This window comes from Pelophylax lessonae, assembly GCF_965119305.1.
Source record: "Pelophylax lessonae genome assembly, chromosome: 9".
NCBI classification, from domain to species: domain Eukaryota; kingdom Metazoa; phylum Chordata; class Amphibia; order Anura; family Ranidae; genus Pelophylax; species Pelophylax lessonae.
Genome location: NC_138776.1, coordinates 163216286 through 163236993, shown reverse-complemented (window position 1 = coordinate 163236993; position 20708 = coordinate 163216286).

The window sequence follows — 20708 nt, the reverse complement described above, 5'->3', positions numbered from 1 at the left end:
CAGGCATGGTACAGGAGTTGGTACAGGAGATGGTACAGGTATGGTACAGGATATGGTACAGGAGATGGTGCAGGCATGGTACAGGAGATGGTACAGGCATGGTACAGGAGATGGTACAGGCATGGTACAGGAGATGCAGGGCTGCGGGAATAGTACAGGAGGTATAGAATCTCCTGTACCATGCCCACAGCACTGCATCTCCTGAGGAGATGCAGGGGCTGTGGAGGAGTCTCACTTACCTTTTCGTTGAGGCGCCTTACATTTAAAAATGGTGCTGCCCGGCGCCAACATGTCACTGCGCATGCGCCATCTGCCCGGGAATAGCCGAACGTGTGCGGGCTTTCCGGAGTGGCGGCAGCGCATGCGCACTTCACCAGAGAACAAGTAAGTGGGACGTTCACTCGAGTATAAGCCAAGGGGGGCTTTTTCAGCATAAAAAAAGGTGCTGAAAAAGTCGGCTTTTAATCACGTATATACAGTATATAAAATATAAAGTGCAGGAATAACAAGTGAGAGTCAAATAACATATGTCAGTAAGGGAGGCATTGTCGAATATGGAGAGGACCAGCTAATGAAAATAACAAACCCAATGGTGAGGAGAATTAACTGAGAAATGTCTTTAAGCCACTTTGGTCCTAGGAGAGCAAGACATCTTTAAATACCAATACTGTCTGTACTAGGCATATTATAAGCTCAATTGGACACTTTTTTTCTCTTTTAGACTCTTTCTCCCCATACTCTTCTGTCTTTGTCTGTCTTTTCTCACCTTAATGCTCTCCTTTCCCTCCCTTCCCCCTTCAAGAAAATTGGGTGTCCAATTGCTCCTGGTGACCATGATGACAGAGATAGAAAACAATTAGAAATGTACAATTTTGGGGGGGAGTGGCCGCTGCGTAGCTGTATGGACGTGTGAGCTCGCCGCTCCGCCGACACAGGGACAACTATCCAGCAACATCGGCATTCTAACTCATCCGATTGCCTCACCAGGGCCCTCATCGGCTTCACCTCATCCTCCGGCGTCCATCGGTATGGCTAGGAAGAAGAAGGACGGCGGGCAACCCCGTCAACTTCAACATTTCTTTATGCCCCATAGCCAGCAGAGGAGCCAAGATGGCGCCGGCAGTAGCTCCCCGGCCTCCTCGAGCGGGACCTCTCCGGCGCAACCCAGCCCTACTCCTCAGCAGTGCCAGAAGGCAGGACAGCCCCGGTCTCTCACTGCATCAACACCGCTCACAGGAAGCCCGGCGAAAAGCAGACCACGGCTGATGGAGGACTCGCCATCTGGGGAGGTAAGCCATGAGGAGGTCTCCTCACTAAATTCCACCAGAGAGCTTGCTTTTAACATAGACTCCTTCCCTGTCAGTGACCGGCCGGTCTCGGAAGTGAAGCTGAGGGACATGATGATGTCCCTAAGGGCCTCCATGCACACTGACTTCATGGCCTGTGTAAAATCATTTAAAGGAGAGGTCAAGGCCTTGGGTGGCCGCATGGACAAGGTGGAGGACAAAATGGGGGAATTTGCTGCATCCCACAACGAACTAATTGACTCCCACTACTCTCATGAGGAAGAGATAGACAAATTGAAAAACAAAATTGCTGATATGGAGGACAGATCATGGCGTAACAACGTCAAAATTCGGGGGGTCCCCGAATCTATCCAGCCCGCTGATCTCGAACGTTACGCCAGGGATCTGATCCGCGCAGTCCTGCCATCTGCACCATCCTCTGAGCTGGTGATTGATCGCATACACCGCCTCCATAAACCTTCCCACATCTCTGAAGACATACCAAGGGATGTTATCATGTGGATTCATTTTTATCACATAAAAGACCGTTTGATGTCGGAGTTCCGCAAAATGACTCCTGTCCCGGATCAGTATGCCAGGATCCAGCTGTTTGCTGATTTATCCCAACATACTCTCCAAAAACGGAGGAACCTCCAACCGTTTACTAAGGCGTTGAGAAATCATGCTATTGTCTATAAGTGGGGATTCCCGGTTAAACTGACTGTCACATACCACAATAAGGCCCACGCTATCACATCTATGCAAGCTGGGCTAGATCTGCTGCAGTCATGGGGAATTCTCCCTACTCCCGGAGCGGATCCCTCCACACCGTCCACCAGGGTGTCCCCTCTCCCGGAAGAGTGGCACACGGTCGCATATGGGAAGAAGGGAAAGAAATCCTCCAAGGGAACGCCGCCTCACGTTACCAATACTTGAATGTCCCTGGGCATACGGCTGCTCAGGCCACTAGAACTTTCTCCCCCCCCCGCAATGTTATGCAGCATGGCTGCATTCGAGACCGTTCTCTTTTTTTTATTGACTGTTTCTTTGTTTATCCCTTCTGTTTTCTCTCCCTGTGAGTGTCTCCCTACCCTCCACCAATGTGGTCAGCTCATCATGTGGAAACTTGGACTGTCTCTACATCTGGAAACTCCCGACAGACGTCACCCTCCTGTGCCACTGTGGATCTCCACTTTGAGGTTCGTTTGATGCATTTAGCTACAGGTACTCTATCCCATTCATTCACAGTGATATATGCCCATTAAAATAACAACATTTAATGTCAGGGGCCTGAACCACCCGGCCAAGAGGTCATCTCTGTGGTCTGAGGCGTTGAAACTTCAGAGCGATGTTTTGTGTGTACAGGAAACCCACCTACATCAGTCTTCCGCCCCTACTGTGGCTCATAAGAACTTTCCGCACGTCTTCCAGGCATCTGCCTCGCAAAAACGGAAAGGAGTACTGATTGCGGTTAGAGACTCTGTGGCATTTTCATTAATAGACCTTAAAACTGACCCCAATGGAAGGTATATTATAGTTATCTGCGAGGTGAATAATATGCCACTGACATTGATCAATGCCTACTCCCCCAATATACATCAACTCCGCTTCTGGAGGAAGATTTTACGTATGGCCTCCTCCCTGAGGCGAGGCTCTGTTGTGATCTGCGGGGACTTTAACATCACGTCTGACCCGCAAATTGATACCACCTCATCTCCCCGGCGTGCTCCTCCAGCCTTACAGCCTTTACTGCATTCTACGGAAATGTACGATGCATGGAGGTGTCTACACCCGGGCGAAAGGGACTATTCTTACCACTCTCAGTGTCATAATTCATACTCTCGCATTGACATGATTTTGGTTGATAAACGTTTGCTCCAGATGACAGAGTCTGCAGAGATACACGCTATTACGTGGTCGGACCACGCCCCGGTCTCCGTAGTGTTGCGCAAGTCCGGGGCACCTGGTCCTGCGTATCTATGGAGAGCCAACAGCCAAGTTTTGGAATCTCCACACAATGCCGAATATATCGCTAAATGTTTAAAAGAGTATTTTTGTGACAATGCTGGCTCTGTGGCGGACCAGCGACTGTGTGGTGCGCTCACAAAGCTTTCATAAGGGGTATTCTTATACAGCTTTGTTCTAGGCTTAAGAGGCAGAGGAGTCAGCAGATCGACAACATTCTGGACGAGATCAAAAAATTAGAACCTTTGAATAAGGTTTCCCCCTCTCAACCGCTAGCCCAAAAACTCTCCCGCCTCAGGTTAGATCTCCGACAACTATTAATTGCCAATCAAGATAACCTCTTCAGGGCTTTCAAACTCTCCCACTATTCACAGGGCAACAAGGTGGGCAAGGTGTTGGCCAACCGCTTAAAAGCGAAAAGGGTCAGTAACAAAATCGCACACTTGCTTGATCCGGTTACCAAGGCAAAAATAATTGACCCTCAGGCAATCGCGAACTCTTTTGTGAGCTACTACAGCTCTTTATATAATTTAAAAGATGACCCTTCCACCCCGCAACCTACGGATCAGTCCATTTCGGACTTTCTGTCCTCCATTAACCTACCCCGCCTCTCTCCCGATCAACTTCGGGCTCTGAACGCTCCGATTTCTCCCCTTGAAATTATGAAAGCTATCCGTACGTTGCCGAGTGGGAAATCACCAGGCCCCGATGGTTTGCCCAACCTCTATTACAAATTATTTGGTGAAGTGCTCAGTCCGCACCTATCGCTGGTGTTCGAGAATGCTGTCTCCTCTGCCTCCCTACCACAAGAGATGTTGCAGGCTTACATTGTGACATTGCCTAAACCGGGGAAGGAACCTACATCCCCCCCAAATTTCAGGCCAATTTCCCTCCTGAACACGGATGTGAAACTGTATGCAAAAGTTGTTGCGCTGAGGCTGCACCCTGTCCTGCATGACCTGGTCCGAGCGGACCAGGCTGGGTTCGTGCGGGGCCGCCAGACCTCGGATGCAACAAGAAGGGTGATTGGCCTCATTGAAAAAGCAAACTCTGGTCGGATGCCTTCTCTGCTGCTGTCCTTGGATGTGGAGAAGGCATTCGACCGAGTGCATTGGGCGTACAAGTCTCAGGTCTTGCTGAAGTTCAGCTTTCAGGGCCCCATCACCTCTGCAATCCTTGCATTGTACTCAAATCCATCTGCTAGGGTTTACACCTCCAGTATGCTGTCTCAGCCTTTTTCCATACTAATGGTACTAGGCAGGGATGTCCGTTGTCCCCTTCGATTTTTAATTTGTTGATTGAGCCACTAGCGGAAGCAGTTAGATCCTCAGGCAACATAAGCGGCTTACGAATAGGCTCCAGACATCATGTAGTGAACTTGTTCGCAGACGATGTCATAAACTTTCTAACGGATCCCGTACGATCCCTGGCCGCAACTCACGACTTACTGCAAAGATTTAGTCTGGTGTCATACTATAAGGTGAATTTTGCAAAATCGCTTATTTTGCTGATAGCTATACCACCGAAGCAATGCAATTCCCTGGCCGCACAATACCCGTATACATGGAAATCACATAGCATTCCTTATTTAGGTATCCAATTAACCCCGAAACCTTCTCAATTAGTTGAGGCCAACCTACCACCATTAATAACTAGAATAGCTGCCGAGTGTGCGCGAATTTCAAAAACTGAACTCACTTGGTCAGGACGTCTTGCATCATTTAAGATGCTTATCCTACCACAAATCCTTTATATCTTTAGAACGTTAGTAGTCCCCATCCCGCGCAAATTTCTTACACAACTGCAGGCTGCCCTGAAGGGTCTGGTGTGGAGGGGGAAACGCCCTAGGAGTAAGCATGCTCTCTTGGTTAGGCATTGGTCGGTGGGAGGAATGGGCATGGTTGATGTCAAGGATTACTTATTGGCATCGCACCTAGCCCAATTACGTGCTTGGGTTTCATCCGAACATGAGACTACATGGAGTGTTATGGAAACTGAGTTCTGTGCCTCTTCCTCCCTGCGATCGGTGCTTCTGGCCGATAAGTGGCGCCCCATACCACTGAAGGACAAGCCGTTGTCGATTCAGGCTTCTCTCCTGGCTTGGAGGGAGTTTGCCTCGTCCACACTGGACCACTCTCTGCTTGTAAAAGTGCCCATACCCCTTCACGTCTTGGAACTAATTTTGCCCCACGTGTCTCTTAAACATTGGATGGCGAGGGGTATCTCCACGGTTGACAGCTTGCTCAGAGGCACCACCTTAAAGCCGTCAGATCCGTCTCCTCATGTGTAAATCACTGGGAACTCTCTCAGAAAATTAATTTGCGTTGGTACCTCACACCCTACCGACTATTTAAGTTCATACCAGAGCACTCTCCTCTATGCTGGCGGGAATGTGGGGAGGTAGCCCACCTTAAGCACGTATTTTGGTCCTGCAGGAACCTAACCAGCTTCTGGAACAAGCTATTTTCCATTATTTCAGATATCACAGGTGTTCTCACCCGACCTTCCCCAGCACTAGCCATTCTGAACGTGGGCATAGACAAATTTCCCAAGGATTGTAGGTGTGTAGTATCACATATCCTCTTGGCTGCTAGAGGCTTAATAGCTCGTAAATGGAAAGAGGCTGAGACACCTAGCGTATCTACAGTCTTAGACTTAGTCAAGACCAATCAAATGTATGAGACAATGCTCGCTCGAAAGGCGGGCAAAGGGTCTGAAAACGATAAAAACTGGAAGTTGTGGTATTCTTGGATTTCTGAAAATTGAGATAAACATTGAGATATGTGTCTACGTATATCTATAATATGTTTGAGCTGACCACCCCCCCCCCCCCCCTGAACTATCCACCTATTCTAGTTCATTACTGTAGACCCCTTTAGTACTACATTTGTTATACTGCTGCAGACTCAAGGCTTGATAGAGTGTGAAGTGCACTACTTGTAACTGTTTGAACAATATAGCTGCTAGCATCTTCCCTCCCCTTGTTTCCTTCCCTTCACCTCCTCCCTCCCCCCTTCATCTCCTTCTCCCCCCCCCCCTTTTTTGCCTTTTTACCCTCTTCCGCCATTCTCCTGCCTCCTTCCCTCCTCTTCCCCATTCCCTCCCCCCATCTGTCCCCTTCCCTTCTCCCCCCCCTACCTGTCTCCCCCTCCTCTTCTTTCCCTCCCCCAGCCTTTCCCTCTCCCTCACTCCCCCCCTCACACGTGTCCTCCCTCCTATCCGCATCTCCCTCCTATCTTGCTTCCCCATCTCTCCCCCCCTCCCCCACCCATCCCAATCCTCCACTTCGCCTTTCCCCCCCCATTCTCTCCCTTCCTCCTCCCCCTCCCCCCTATCTCCCCCCCCTCCCTTCTTTGCCTCGTCCCTTCCCTCCTTCTCTCTCTCTCCCCCCCCCCCCCTATTCTGAAATAGACTAACTTAAGGAATGAGTACAATATGCGAAACCCTATTGTTTGCTTAGTCATGGATGTATAGATCGTTAGGACGTTGTACTTCTCACTCGATGCTACTGTTATCTCAATGCTCTGCTATGATCTGCACTGTTTTCTGTATAACCCTGTTCTTGAAAAATCTCAATAAAAACTTAATGTTCAAGAAAGAAATGTACAATTTTACTGGAACAGATAGTAAAAGAAAATATTCTACTGGGAATACCTTTTCCAGTCTTAGTTATCAAAGTGGGGATTTTCATGCTCTTCCTGTTGTGTCTCCAGGACTAGACAGGAGAGAAAACCTCTCTAATAGCACACAGGCCTGAAAAGACAGGGTATCTAACTCTTTTTATTTTGCATTAACTAAATAAATGACTAGAGATACACCTTGAATGACAAAAATAAGATGTATGCAACAGAGAGTTTGAAAAGGATGGTGTGGAATTAAAACCTCGGTCAAGTTTTAATTGCTGTTTGTTTCATTGTTAGGCTCCATTTACACTACGCAATGCATTTCATTTTTTTTTTTACATGGGTTCCTTTGGAACAAGTTCACATCAATGCATTTTTGTGCCTCTGCATTTTTGGAAAAGGGTCGGGGACTTTTTTTTCTTGCAAAATGCGGCATTTTGCATGTACCGTATTTTCCGGCGTATAAGACGACTGGGCGTATAAGAGGACCCCCCTATTACATGATCTACCGGTAATACTTATACTTAGGTTACCTTGGAGATATTATACTCGGCGTATAAGAAGACCTCCCATTTTTGGGGGATTTTTTTGAGGTTCAAAAGTAGTCTTATACGCCAGAAAATACAGTAATATACTTCAATGGACCTGCATCCAAAATGCAAGTATTGCATTTTTACCGTGATTCTGCCACAATTTGTGGTTTTAAATCTGCCCAACAACAAATTTTCCAAAAAAAAAAACATAAAAAACAACACAAATCGCCGTAATATTGCGGCAAATTTGTGGTAAAATTGCGGTAAAAAACATGGAAAGCACAGAAAAAACACCACAGAAATGCTCAAAAATAACATGCACAGGTGTGAATCGAGCCTTAGGAAGATTTACTCTCTCTATGTGTTCTGATGACCACTGTCAATGTGACTGAAAAAGTGACTGAAAATGAGATAAAATTACAAATTTTAAGTTATCACCAAAACAGGAAGAGAGTAGAAATTTCCCAATGTTTCAATGACAATGTCTAGGAGAACATTTCCCTCAATTTGAAGAGATTTTTTTCTCACTTCATATATGGGTTGATTTACTAAAACTGGAGAGTGCAAAATCTGGTGCAGCTCTGCATGGAGACTAGCTTTTTTTTGTTAAAGCCTAATTGAACTGAAGTTAGAAGCTGATTGGTTACCATGCACAGCTGCACCAGATTTTGCAATTTCTAGTTTTAGTAAATTATAGGGAAAAAACATATTTCCTAAGACTCAAAATATCTAATAATGAATTCTAAATGTTGTTAATGGGCCATACAAGACCTAATAAAGCCTCTAATATACTGGTTTTCCTCAAGTGAGGGGAATTTGATTGTAAGCTGACTATATGGACAAGCCAGCCCACTCCTTTCAAGAATGTGCCATTTTCCTTAGAAGGTCATACTGCCCTGGGGGCAGGGTGACCATTTTGCTCACATTCAAGCTCTATATTACCACAGCCAACACTGGTAAGACTTCAGTCTCATCTCCAGAGCTGCATCATGCAAGAGTCTGGCCTGATTACCTGGCCAATTTTCTATGGGGGAACTCTGTGGTGAAACAGCATCTTTAGTTAAAGAGGAGGTTCCACCTGGGGAAAAAAAAATATTGAAAGTTTATTGAATAGACACTTACCTGTCCAGGGAGCCTGCAATGTCGGCACCACAGCCAATGTTTGGATCGGCTGTCAGGTGCTGCCGCTGCCATTCGTAATAAGGGGAAGCAGGCAGTGAGGCCTTTCAGCCTCACAGCCGGTTCCCTACTGTGCATACAAAAAGTGTACTGCGCTTTCTAATTGGCCCAGCATCAGGGGAAGGATGAAGGAGGCTGAACTTTTCCAGGAAGTGGGCAAGGGTACCTGTCAAAAACAGGTACCTGTTCCCCCCTCCCCCCTGAAAGGTGACAAATGCGTCACCGGAAGGGGGTGAGAGCAGATCATTGGAAGTTCCACTTTTGAGTGGAACTCCGCTTTAAGTATTCTTGTTATATTTTCTTTATCTGTCATTACTTTTAATAAATGTTATACTTATTATTTGTGTGATCTCTCTTTGCATATATCAAATACAACCACAAAACGTAAACTATCACGTGACCATGATACAACAGTAAATCAACCCCATTGTGTCTATAGGACAAGAAGCAAAGAGAAATGACAGATGACAAAAATTCCTGCCAGGCATTGTAATTATTCCATAGCCTATCAAGAGATTAGAAAACAGTTTTAATTTTTATTCTTTAATTATAAAAGAGCTATTTGTACTTTCTCACTTTGAACAACTATTTAGGCAACTTGTATGTATATAAATGAGATCAAAAGTTGTTACATTTTCTTTCAGGTATCACCAGGCATTAAAGAAGATTCCATGCTCCATATTTTGAGGGAAACTCTTAGCTTCACATGGATCCTTCTAGCATCAGATATATTGCATTATTAATGTAATCAAAGAAGTAAAACCAGCAGAGACAGGATGTTTCATTTTGAAGTTAAAGTACGTCATGAGAAAAATGCATAGGCTGAATTGCAGGTTTCTCGCATCTAAAAATGCGAGCTACCTGACTTTATTACCACACAGACCTGGAAAATGCATGCCGCAAATCAAAGTCAGAGACTCTTATTTCTATACTTTTTCTGAATCAGTAACCCAGTACTAAAGCTAAAACATTAGCATGACAGGCAACTAGTATTTTAAAAGGAAAGGTCAACAGTGACTGTCCATATATTTCTCTTATGCTGGATGTCTTCAATATGAAAAATCCTGTATCTATAACTTTTTTTTTAAATTTATGATCTTGGAAAAATTTACTAAAATAGATTTACTAAAGGAGTAAAGCATTGTTACTTTGCTATTTTCTTTAGCTCAGTGTTGACCACTATCATTCGATCATGTGCATCAAAAATCCTGATTATCTTATTTTTTCTTGCATGTGGGGATTCTTTGCAAAGATAGCTTCCATCACATTCACTAAGTTAAGTGAAAATTCTGTTGCAAAGTGAACATGTTCTAATGCTTTAGTAAACCAAACTGTGCTTTATCTCTTACCTGAGTTTTGTATAATCTCAAATTAAATTGAAAAATCACCCATAGATATGTTACACTAAAATGGGGACTGAAGAGAGTCTTGGTTGGTGAAGTTTCATGTATATGATGCCAGAATCTTACCTAAATGAGTTTGGCTCCAGGGAAAATATAATGTTTAAGGAATTCTTGCAAACTTTATTCCAGTCCTTATTAGCAAAAGATGTAATGTATTTGCCTCCAATTTCTAATCATAGTTAATTTAATTCCTTTTAATTTAGTCAATGTAAAATAATATTTAGATGTCACTTTTCATCTCCTGGGAATAGGTTTTTTAAGATGTGCTTTCAAATGGCACTGCTATCATTCTAAACCATTTAGCTGCAGCATATTTAAACTAGAGCGATTAGTAGTAAGCTAATGTACACATTTAACCTTTTTGGCCTACGTGTTGTAATCTAAATTATAAGTAAATTCTATTAAATACAGTATCTTACAAAAATGAGTACACCCCTTACATTTTTGTAAAGATTTTATTATATCTTTTCATGTGACAACACAAAAGAAATGACACTTCTGCTACAATATAAAGTAGTGAGTGTACAGCTTGTATAATAGTGTACATTTGTTGTCCCCTCAAAATAAACTCAACACACAGCCATTAATGTCTAAACCACTGGCAACAAAAATGTATATACCCCTAAGTGACAATGTCCAAATTGAGCCCAATGAGCCATTTTCCCTCCCCGGTGTCATGTGACTTATTAGTGTTACAAGGTCTCAGGTGTGAATAGGGAACAGGTGTGTTAAATTTGGTATTATCACTCTCACTCTCTCATACTGGTCACTGGAAGTTCAACATGGCACCTCATGGCAAAGAACTCTCTGAGAATCTGAAAAAAAGATTTGTTGCTCTACATAAAGATGGCCTAGGCTATAAGAAAATTGCTAAGACCCTGAAACTGAGCTGCAGCGTGGTGGACAAGAGCATATAGCGGTTTAACAGGTCATGTTCCACTCAGAACAGGCCTCGCCAAGGTCGACCAAAGAAGTTGAGTCATATCCAGTGGTTGTCTTTGGGAAATAGATGTATGAGTGCTGCCAGCATTGCTGCAGAGGTTGAAGGTATGATGGGGTCAGCTCAGACCATATGCTGCACACTGCATCAAATTGGTCTGCATGGCTGTTGTCCCAGAAGGAAACCTATTTTAAAGATGATGCACAAGAAAGCCCGCAAACAGTTTGCTGAAGACAAGCAGACTAAGGACATAGATTACTGGAGCCATGTCCAGTAGTCTGATGAGTACAAGATAAACTTATTTGGTTCAGGTGGTGTCAAGCATGTGAGGCAGCAACCAGTTGAGGAGTACAAAGAAAAGTGTGTCTTGCCTACAGTCAAGCATGGTGGTGGGAGTGTCATGGTCTGGGGCTGCATGAGTGCTGCCTACACTAGGGAGCTACAGTTTATTAAGGGAACCATGAATGCCTACATGTACTGTGACATACTGAAGAAGAGCATGATCCCCTCTACCTTCGGAGGCTGGGCTGCAGGGCAATATTCCAACATGATAATAACCTCAAACACACCTCAAAGAAGACCACTGCCTTGCTAAAGAAGCTGAGGGTAAAGGTGATGGAGTGGCCAAGCATGTCTCCAGACCTAAACCCTATTGAGCATCTGTGGGGCATCCTCAAAAGGGAGGTGGAGGAGCGCGAGGTCTCTAACCTCCACTAGCTCAGTGTTGTCATTATGGATAAGTGGAAGAGGACTCAAGTGGCAACCTGTGAAGCTCTGGTGAACTCCATGCCCAAGAGGGTGAAGGCAGTGCTAGAAAATAATGGTGGCCACACAAAATATTGACACTTTGGGCTCATATGGACATTGTCACTCACTTTTGTGAGATACTGTATATTTAATAAATTGTATATATAATACATTTTAGGTCAGGACATAAAAGTAAAGACTTTGAATTAGTTTTGAATGGCGTGGCTATCAGGCATGCAAAATTTTAAAGTGTGACATGTTTGGTATCTATTTACTCGGCGCAACACCATATTTGCCATAACACTATATTTTACCAAAAAAGTGGGTATTATATTTTGTTTGTGTGCATTTAAAGTCATTAAAGTGTATTTTTGCATTAGTGTGTAAATTAGCGTTCGAAAAACTGCTGCGCAAATACTGTGTGACGTTTGGAGATATTAATTTTACTTACAGGAAAGCTTTACTATAGGCTTACCTGTAGGTAAAAATCACAAAGCAGACTTTACTACTGCTTTAAAGTGAATAATACCTGAAGGTACTACTTGGATGTTGGGTCTCTCTATGTGGCTAGGTTGTGAAAAAGTCCTACACATGTGGTATCGCTATACTCAGAAAGGGGGGGCTGAATGTGTTTTGGGGTGTAGTTGCAAATCTGCCTATGCCATGTGTGAGAAATAACTTGTTAATATGACATTTTTGTGAAAAAAAAACATTTATTTACTATCTTAATATTTAAAGATTTGTGGGAAAAAATGAGAACTTGAAAAAACTCACCATGCCTCCTACTAAATACCTTGGACTGATTACTTTTGAAAAAGCATAATTTTGTGGATATTTGTATTGTGCTGCCATTTTTTCGCCTCAAGAGATGAGATAGCCCATCAGTACACCAGGACTGATCAATTTTCATATATGTATATATATATATATATATATATATATATATATATATATATATATATATATACTGTACATATATATGCCATAATTTGTGGACTCCATAACTTCACTAGAGACTACATACTTGTAGCAGTATTTCCTGCATCAGTGCTGGATATGGGTCTGCCATGGTTACCGTTAACACCAACAGCACATTTAAGCTTGTTGCCCAAGTGTGAGATCTGAGACAATGAACAGTCCGGCATCTTCGGTTTTTAGATTTATTGTAGGGACTTGGATGGAAGAAGGGAATGAGTGGCATACTCCTCTGGCTTAACTAGTTACAGAATTGGGACACTTGAGAAAAAAATGCCGTCTTGTGCTGTCTTGGTGCCGGCTGAATGCCGACCAACGCTTACTGGCGCTTGTAAATCTGCCTTGCTGTCTGTGAACTGAAACTTGAATTCTGATGCTTCCTCACAGCTCAAAAGTCCTGTGCACTGCTCCCTGTAATCTTCTCTGACTAAGGAAGCCACTAGCAATGATGCTGCAACACTTAACACTTTAAACTTCAGGGCTCAACCGCTGGTACCCCCTTTACTCTTCAGGGTAATCTCTGGCACCCCTTTACTATATTCCTGTACCAGCTAGCTAGCTCCTGGATCCCTCTGAGCATTTCCGGAGTGGTCCCCTCTGCTAGGCAGACCCACAGGGGCAGTTTGCAGTACTCACGACTCAGAATGCTTTCCTGAAACTCGACTCCAATGCTCCGCTGGTCCTCAGCACACCTGAATCCTTCTCTGCAGCTCAGCTCAGCCCTGTGTCCACTCAGGCAAGCCACCTTGGACACCCGATTCTTCCTGACAGGAGGAAAGACAGCCGTCCCCTCCCTCCTGGGACTCTACTTCCCGCCAAAGACAATCTGTCATGTGCTCCCCACAGACCTATACCCTCTCCCAGAATGCTATGTGGCAGAATCTGCCCTTCCAGGATGGATATAAGCCCTGGTGAGCTATTGGTCAGGTTTCCTCCACTGCCCAATGAGAGCCCTCATTGGGATACAGTGGGGAGACTCCCCAACACAACAGGCACACCTGGGAACACATGCCAGCCTAGCTGAAAACATGGCCTTTCTGATAAGCAGACAAAGCCCACTATATTTTACCTAGCACCTACATTGGAGGGTGCTACATATTAAACACTGGTTTGGGTTGTTTTTACCAAAGAAATGGAGCAGAATACATTTTGGCCTAAATTTATGAAGAACAATTATTTATTTGCAATTTTTTTAAAACAGAAATGAAGAAAAACATGCTTTTTTTTAATGTTTGGTCTTTTTTTAACATATTTAGCAAAAAATAAAAAAACCCATTGGTGATTAAATACCACGAAAAGCAAGCTCTATTTGTGTAAACAAAGAATGATAAAAATTTCATATGGGTACCTTGTTGCATGACCGGGCAACTTTCATTCAAAGTGCATCAGTGCCGAAAATTGGCCTGGACAAGAAGGGGTTGAAAGTGCCCTATATTGAGGTGGTTAAGCAGAGTCTGGAGAGTATGTACACTGTTTGAGAAGGCTATAATATATAAACACAAGTTTTTTTTGGTCATGTTTTTTAAGAAAAGATACCAGTTTAAAGAGCATGTTTATGAAGCAGGTAATCTGGCATTCATTGCACACTCCATGCAGGTGAAGCTTCCTAATGTATGTGTTTTAAAATACAGTCATTGATTCATCACCAGCAAATGTTGGTGAAAGTCACATTCCTTTATAAACCTGGCCCCTAGTGTACCCAAGGGCTGCAACTTGAAAGCCATTCTGCAGTGAAGTCTGTCAGTTGCTGTGGGATGCACTTGCGAGTACCAGCCAGGTCCGTTGACTCTGCACCTTGGATCTTGGGGAAATTGACAACTCTAGCGTCACATTTTCAAAACAAGCACAAGCCTTAGCGTAGGGACACAAGACAGGAAGAACAAAGGCCAAATGTTGAGACAGAAGGTACAGAAAAGTTGAAACTGTTTTTTTTGTATATGGGGTTTTCTTTATTTTTTTTGGTAAACGGAAATGGGGGAATCAGGAGAAGGAAAAGTGGGGACAGGAGGTGAACATATTGGCACAATGTTCTCGCAACAGCAAGAATAAGAAGAAAATGATTGTGTTTCTTTTTTTAGTTAAACAGGGTGAAGTTTAGTCAGATTAGTTTTAATGACAAAGTCCACTCAACAAGCTTTCCATTTAAAGCAGAATTAGGCATATGTTAATATAGGGCTATCCAGGCCAGGTACTTTGTGCTAAGTTTGGGAGGAGGTGCAGTGAATTGTTTTTGTGAGTATCCCATGAGGCTTAGGCAAGAAACCTGGAAGTTGGGGGGCCTTAATAAAAAAAAAAGGTAAAAGAAAAACATTAACAAAATGTTTTGACAATTTTTAAAATGGAGAATGGGAGGTGTAATATTAAAGAAAGTGAAAGAATGGGACTAAAGGTCTGCTTTAATTGTCTCAACTGATAACAATGATACCAGAAAACTATAGCCTCCTTTTTTTTTTTAAGTACGTATTTTTTTTTTTCTTGGATGTTGATGTTATCCAGTCTTGAAATTGCACTAATTCCTTAGAAATACAGTATGCTATAAAGACCATGCTGAGTAATACTGGGGAACCAGGCCTGTTCTATAAGAGTGGCTATCAGGTGTGCCCAAAAAGGTTATATTACATGAACATGATTAAAGTACTAACCTGTCAGGCAAAGCTGCCTTGATCTGTCAATCAAGCAAAGGGCAGAGCAAGTTGTGTTCGGGCAGGTAGCGATTGATCAGAGTCAGATAACCAGTAATAGTTGACACTGATGAATGAAATCCAGAAAACATACAGAGGTCAGAATCAAAAGATGTAATCACAGCCTATGCTCTCTGCCTCTGCTACAAAATAAAATGAATAGGTACATGTATATTCGGGCTTGGCACCTCCAAGAACACTGGAAGTGGAGAGGCAATCTGCTAGGAAATAGGGCCAGCAATGCAACAGATCATTCTGCTGCCAACAATATACGTAAAATATAATTTATTTGTAATTTCTCTTTAAATAGCACTAACCTAAAGCCCTTACCTGCCCTTTACATTCGTATAACAGTTCAACTCTACAACATTGACATTGATTAAAATAACATACGGCTTAGTATCTTATCAATTACAAACAAATCAATAACTCCTTTCCTACTTTTTCCAATTAAAAGGGCAAGGAAAAGAGAGGAAGATAAACACTGATAGCTAATCAATTACTATCTCTGCTCCAGTAATCAGAAGGGTCAGGAAGATGGGTCTTTTGTCAATAGCACAAAACCCTTCATGTAGCTTTTGCTCTGTGGAATAAATCTTATTGTCTGCTATAGATTTACTAATATGGAAAGGGAGCAACACTTCAAGTTTTAATACTTCTAAAATAGCCATTGTACAAAGTACAATGCCATAGCCATTGTACAAAGTACATAATCCAAAGGCATGTGCCACTAGTTAAAGTTGAAGGGATCTCTGGAGTTTAACATTTCAGTGGAGTCATCCTGTTGATTAAGAGTATGTTACTAGTCTACTGTATAAAATGAGACTGTTTTAGACTGGATCTAAAGAGCAATGGCATGTAACAAACACTATATTGTCAAAAGTATTGGAACATCTGCTTTTACACATACATGAACTTTAATGGCATTCCAGTTTTAGTCCGTAGGGTTCAATATTGAGTTGGCCCACCCTTTACGGATATAACAGCTTCAAATCTTCTGGGCAGGCTGTCCACAAGGTTTAGAAGTATGTCTTTGGGAATGTTTGACCATTCTTCCAGAAGCGCATTTGTGAGGTCAGGGCCTGAAATTGGACGAGAAGACCTGGCTGGCAGTCTTCGCTCTAAGAACAAACAACAAAGGGACTTCCAGCGCTAACTGTGATATCTCTCACTCTCAGGAAGGAATAAAGTCAAATTACCGTGTGGTGCTGCTGCTAATTAATGCTGATTCAGCATAAGTCAGTGAATGGGGGGGAGGGGCAGCAGCGCTATCCCACGGTACATAGTATAATATATATAATTTGTATAAATAAACTTTTCAAGGTTTTCCATCAAGCCTGCCTGAGTTACATTGTAGTCTTCGCTCTAAATTTATGCCAAAGGTGTTCTATCGGGTTGAGGTCAGGACTCTGTGCAAGCCAGTCAAGTTCCTCCACCCCACACTTACTCATCCATGTCTTTATGGACTTTGCTTTCTGCACTGGACAAAATCATTTGGTGGAGGTGTGGGGTTGTTTTTCAGGGGTTGGGCTTGGCCCCTTAGTTCCAGTAAGGGAACTCTTAAGGCGTCAGCATACCAAGACATTTTGGACAATTTCATGCTCCCAACTTTGTGGGAACAGTTTGGGGATGACCCCTTCCTGTTCCAACATGACTGCGCACCAGTGCACAAAGCAAGGTCCATATACAGGCGGGTTACAAACAAGATAGGGTCTGTAGGTTTGTTCTTAAGTTGAATTTGTTCATAGGTTTGGAACGGGTACTTTTAACGTTTTGAGTGTAGCTCCAGCCAAAAAAAAAATATTTTATGTTTTTGAATAGCATAGGGAAGGGTTAACACCTCTGTAACATTTGTTTTGCTGTCTGTGCACCAGTTCAGAAGATTTCACCTCACTTTCTGTCCCTGTGACAATTGGATTTTGAACATTTTGGGTTGTTGTGGAAACAAGGATTGGTGATAAAGCTTCAGTGGAGACACCTTTTTCCCATGAGAACTCTCACAGGAGTGAATTTCCCTTCCTAGGGGCAGATTTCCTCTCCCTTCCTGTTGTTTCCCTCCATTTGTAAGTAGGAGTCGTTTGTAAGTCGGATGTTTGTAACCCGGGGATTACCTGTAGTCTGCATTGCATGACTCCAAATCAACTTTCTTTGCAAACATTCTGCATGTCTTCTGCAAGTTCTGGTTTAGTTATGTTGTGCAATAGTCATCCCACTACAGGGGTCACTGTGACATGCAGAGCTCTTGCTGGAAACTCACCACTGCAACTTTGAGTTCTCGCCATGCAAATGTGCTACAAAGTGTCAATTAGAAATTGTGCTTCAAGTGCTCTGCAAGTGTACAGCTTGCCAGTGCAAATGTGCTGCAAGGTAACAAGACTTACAATTCAACACTGCCACAAATTTGTGGCAAGTTATCCTTGCTATCTGGGCACTTACCTGTTCTGTACTGTATTAATCCCGCTGTGCCCAACTAGAGCCATTGGATCCTGCTGCTTTTTCAGTCAAATCCAGAGAGGAGAAAGCAGAGATGAGGCCAAGCCATGCTGTGCATGTCTATTTACGTGCACAGCCAGGCTCAGGATCGAGCCTGTATGAGTGCCCCAAAGCAAACAACTTGCTATGGGGACACTCAAAGAAGAGGCGGAGCCAGTAGCACCGGCGCAGGGGAAAGGAGGCAAAACCTTTGCACAGAGCAGGTAAGTACAGCATGATTGTTATTTAAAAAGAAAAAAGAAAGCCTTTACAATCAATTTAAGATTTTACTTCTTTAAGGGTCCTTTCACACGGCCGCTCCGTGTGTCCGCAAATCATCCCATCCGATTGCGGATGATTTGCGGACATAATGTAAGTGAATGGCACTGCGGGTGTCAGCGGAATACCATCCGCTGACACCCAATTTTCCTCCTTTCAGTTCTGTTCCGTTTTTACGAATGGAACAGAACCCCATTTTTCCTTCCGTGTAAAAAACGGAAAGGAAGGAAAATCGGATGTCAGCGGTGTCATCCGCTGACATCCACAATGCCATATACTTACATTATGTCCGCATATCATCCGCAAACGGATGGGATGATATGCGGGCACACGGAGCGGATGACAGAAATGTCATCCGCTCCGTGGAAAAAAAAAAAAAAAAGTCCCGCAGCGGACCTTTCACGCGGAGCGGCCGTGTGAAAGGAGCCTAAGGTATGTTTTCAATCATAAAAATGAAACATTACTTATAGATTATACCATATTTTAGAAAATGGATTTTGCCAGTTTTTTTTTTGGTAGTAGAAAAGAAAATGCTTTTAATAGTGGTAATTAGTATTAAAAATGGGTAAACTTGGTGATTTCAAGGATATAACTGGCCAGAATGGTCTTGTTAGGGTGGCAGTAGAACAATGTCATTCCTATGTTAATCTCAAGAGTTTTTAATATAGTAAGAGGAAAAGCTGATTGTAACTCCTGCACTGCTGTTGCTTAGAGATAAGCTTGCACCTGCCCTGAGTATTATCTGTCTCTATCAATTTTTTCACAATAATTGGCCTCTATATTTTTAGACAAGATGACTCATTGCAGCTTATCTGCTGTCTACTCTTCTCAATCAGCAATCTCACTGTGTAACCTATTGGCTTCATGCATTAGGTGATGTAGAGACATGGGTGTTACAGAATGATTACAATGTGATAAGGGTAGATTGAAACACTGTTAAGAGAAATAAATCACCATTCATTAGTGTTATCATTTTGCTATGATTATTCTTAAAAATAAAATTGTCATATTACATGGGATGGTACATTTACTCACACTTGACAATAGGCTTATAATTTGACAGGGAAGGTCAGAAAGGGTCAAAGATAAGTATATTACTTACAGCTATAGTAGGCAGTATCCAAATAATATAGTATAGAGTGCGTTACTCAGTTTATTATCGTAGTCTTTTGGATGTGCTGTGACATGCATTTGCCACTAACTGACATAAGTCTTAAATAGAAAAATGCTAAAAAAAATGACGGTGTTAACAGTCCATGGTAGGAATGTTATCCTATGAAAAAGTTTTTTTATTTGTGGTTGGATTACATCACTTTTGTTTTGCATTGCAATTTTTTTATCATTGTGTGTAAGCATACATTCATAAGCAAAATATTCATCAGTTTTTCCACCATTTTTGTCCTCCTGAAAAAAATGACAATGAAAAGTAGAAAAGGGCAGAAGACAGTATTTATTGTATAAGTGCAATAAGTAAAACTCAAAACGCTCCTGTACTTATAATGTATCATTTTCATTTTACAAAAACAGTTGCTACTGGGTTTTTTTAACCAGTTTTTTGAACGATAACCTTGAAAACTGAACTCGTGAAACAACGTGAGTCAATTACAACCTTCAGTTCAGTTGGCGGCCACCAATCTTTCAGGAGACGCTGACACCGGACCTTTGGAACATATACTGGAGTGGCACGTGCAAGATTCCATTGAGTGGCCTTTTTGGCCCCCATGCAAGATGTTGGCTTTTGCCATAGCCCTCCAGTTATCTTCTTATATATTTGACGTAATTATCCTAACCCTGTGAAGGGGACTCAGCACCTCCCTTATTGAGGTACCTTGGAATTCCTGGGAATCCTCTACCGCTGGTTGCCTGCGGCCACCTGCAGCGGTCCATTGGGGCGATCACTGGCCTGATCCGCATATATGTTTCAGTCTATCTATATAACATTGTTTTCTGGTCCTAAAAAGCGTCTCTGAGGAAGCAGAATTTGAACTCAAATGTTCAATCGAAACGCGTCAGACCTTTTACATCCTGGTCAAACTTGACTGAATTTGTCTAATTGAGGATCAACTACCTGTATTAACATGACCGTACCAGTGTATACATTGTCTGATCATTTGATCAGTGAATTTTAATGTTAAACTAATAAAATAATTTTTTTTTTTTTTTTTTATATATGTCCTGTCTTGGCTGCTTAACTACGAATATTGCACCTTCACATCCTTTAAAGTCCATCAATTTTACTAGATGTGATTGAGACCATTCAGTTTGTACCAATTCACACCTGTATTTTATTTATTCTATTGCTTATTGGGATGTGGATGTGATTTGGTGCAATGTGTCTCTTACACCCAAGGTAACTTATCTGTGTGTATACAACCTTCAGTTCATTTGGGGCTCATATTTACTGGGGCAAAGGTAATTTCAGGCAGCCTCAGGAGAAACCACTGGGAGGTAAGACAGGTGATTTCAAACACAATAAAGGCACTCTAGAACACTCCTATGAAAATGTATGAATAGCAATAAATACCAGGCTCCAAAGGCACCCATACATTTAAATGACAATCTTAGGCTTACAAATTCACACTGAACCATGATGTCCACAGAAAGAACCACAATTATATACTGTAT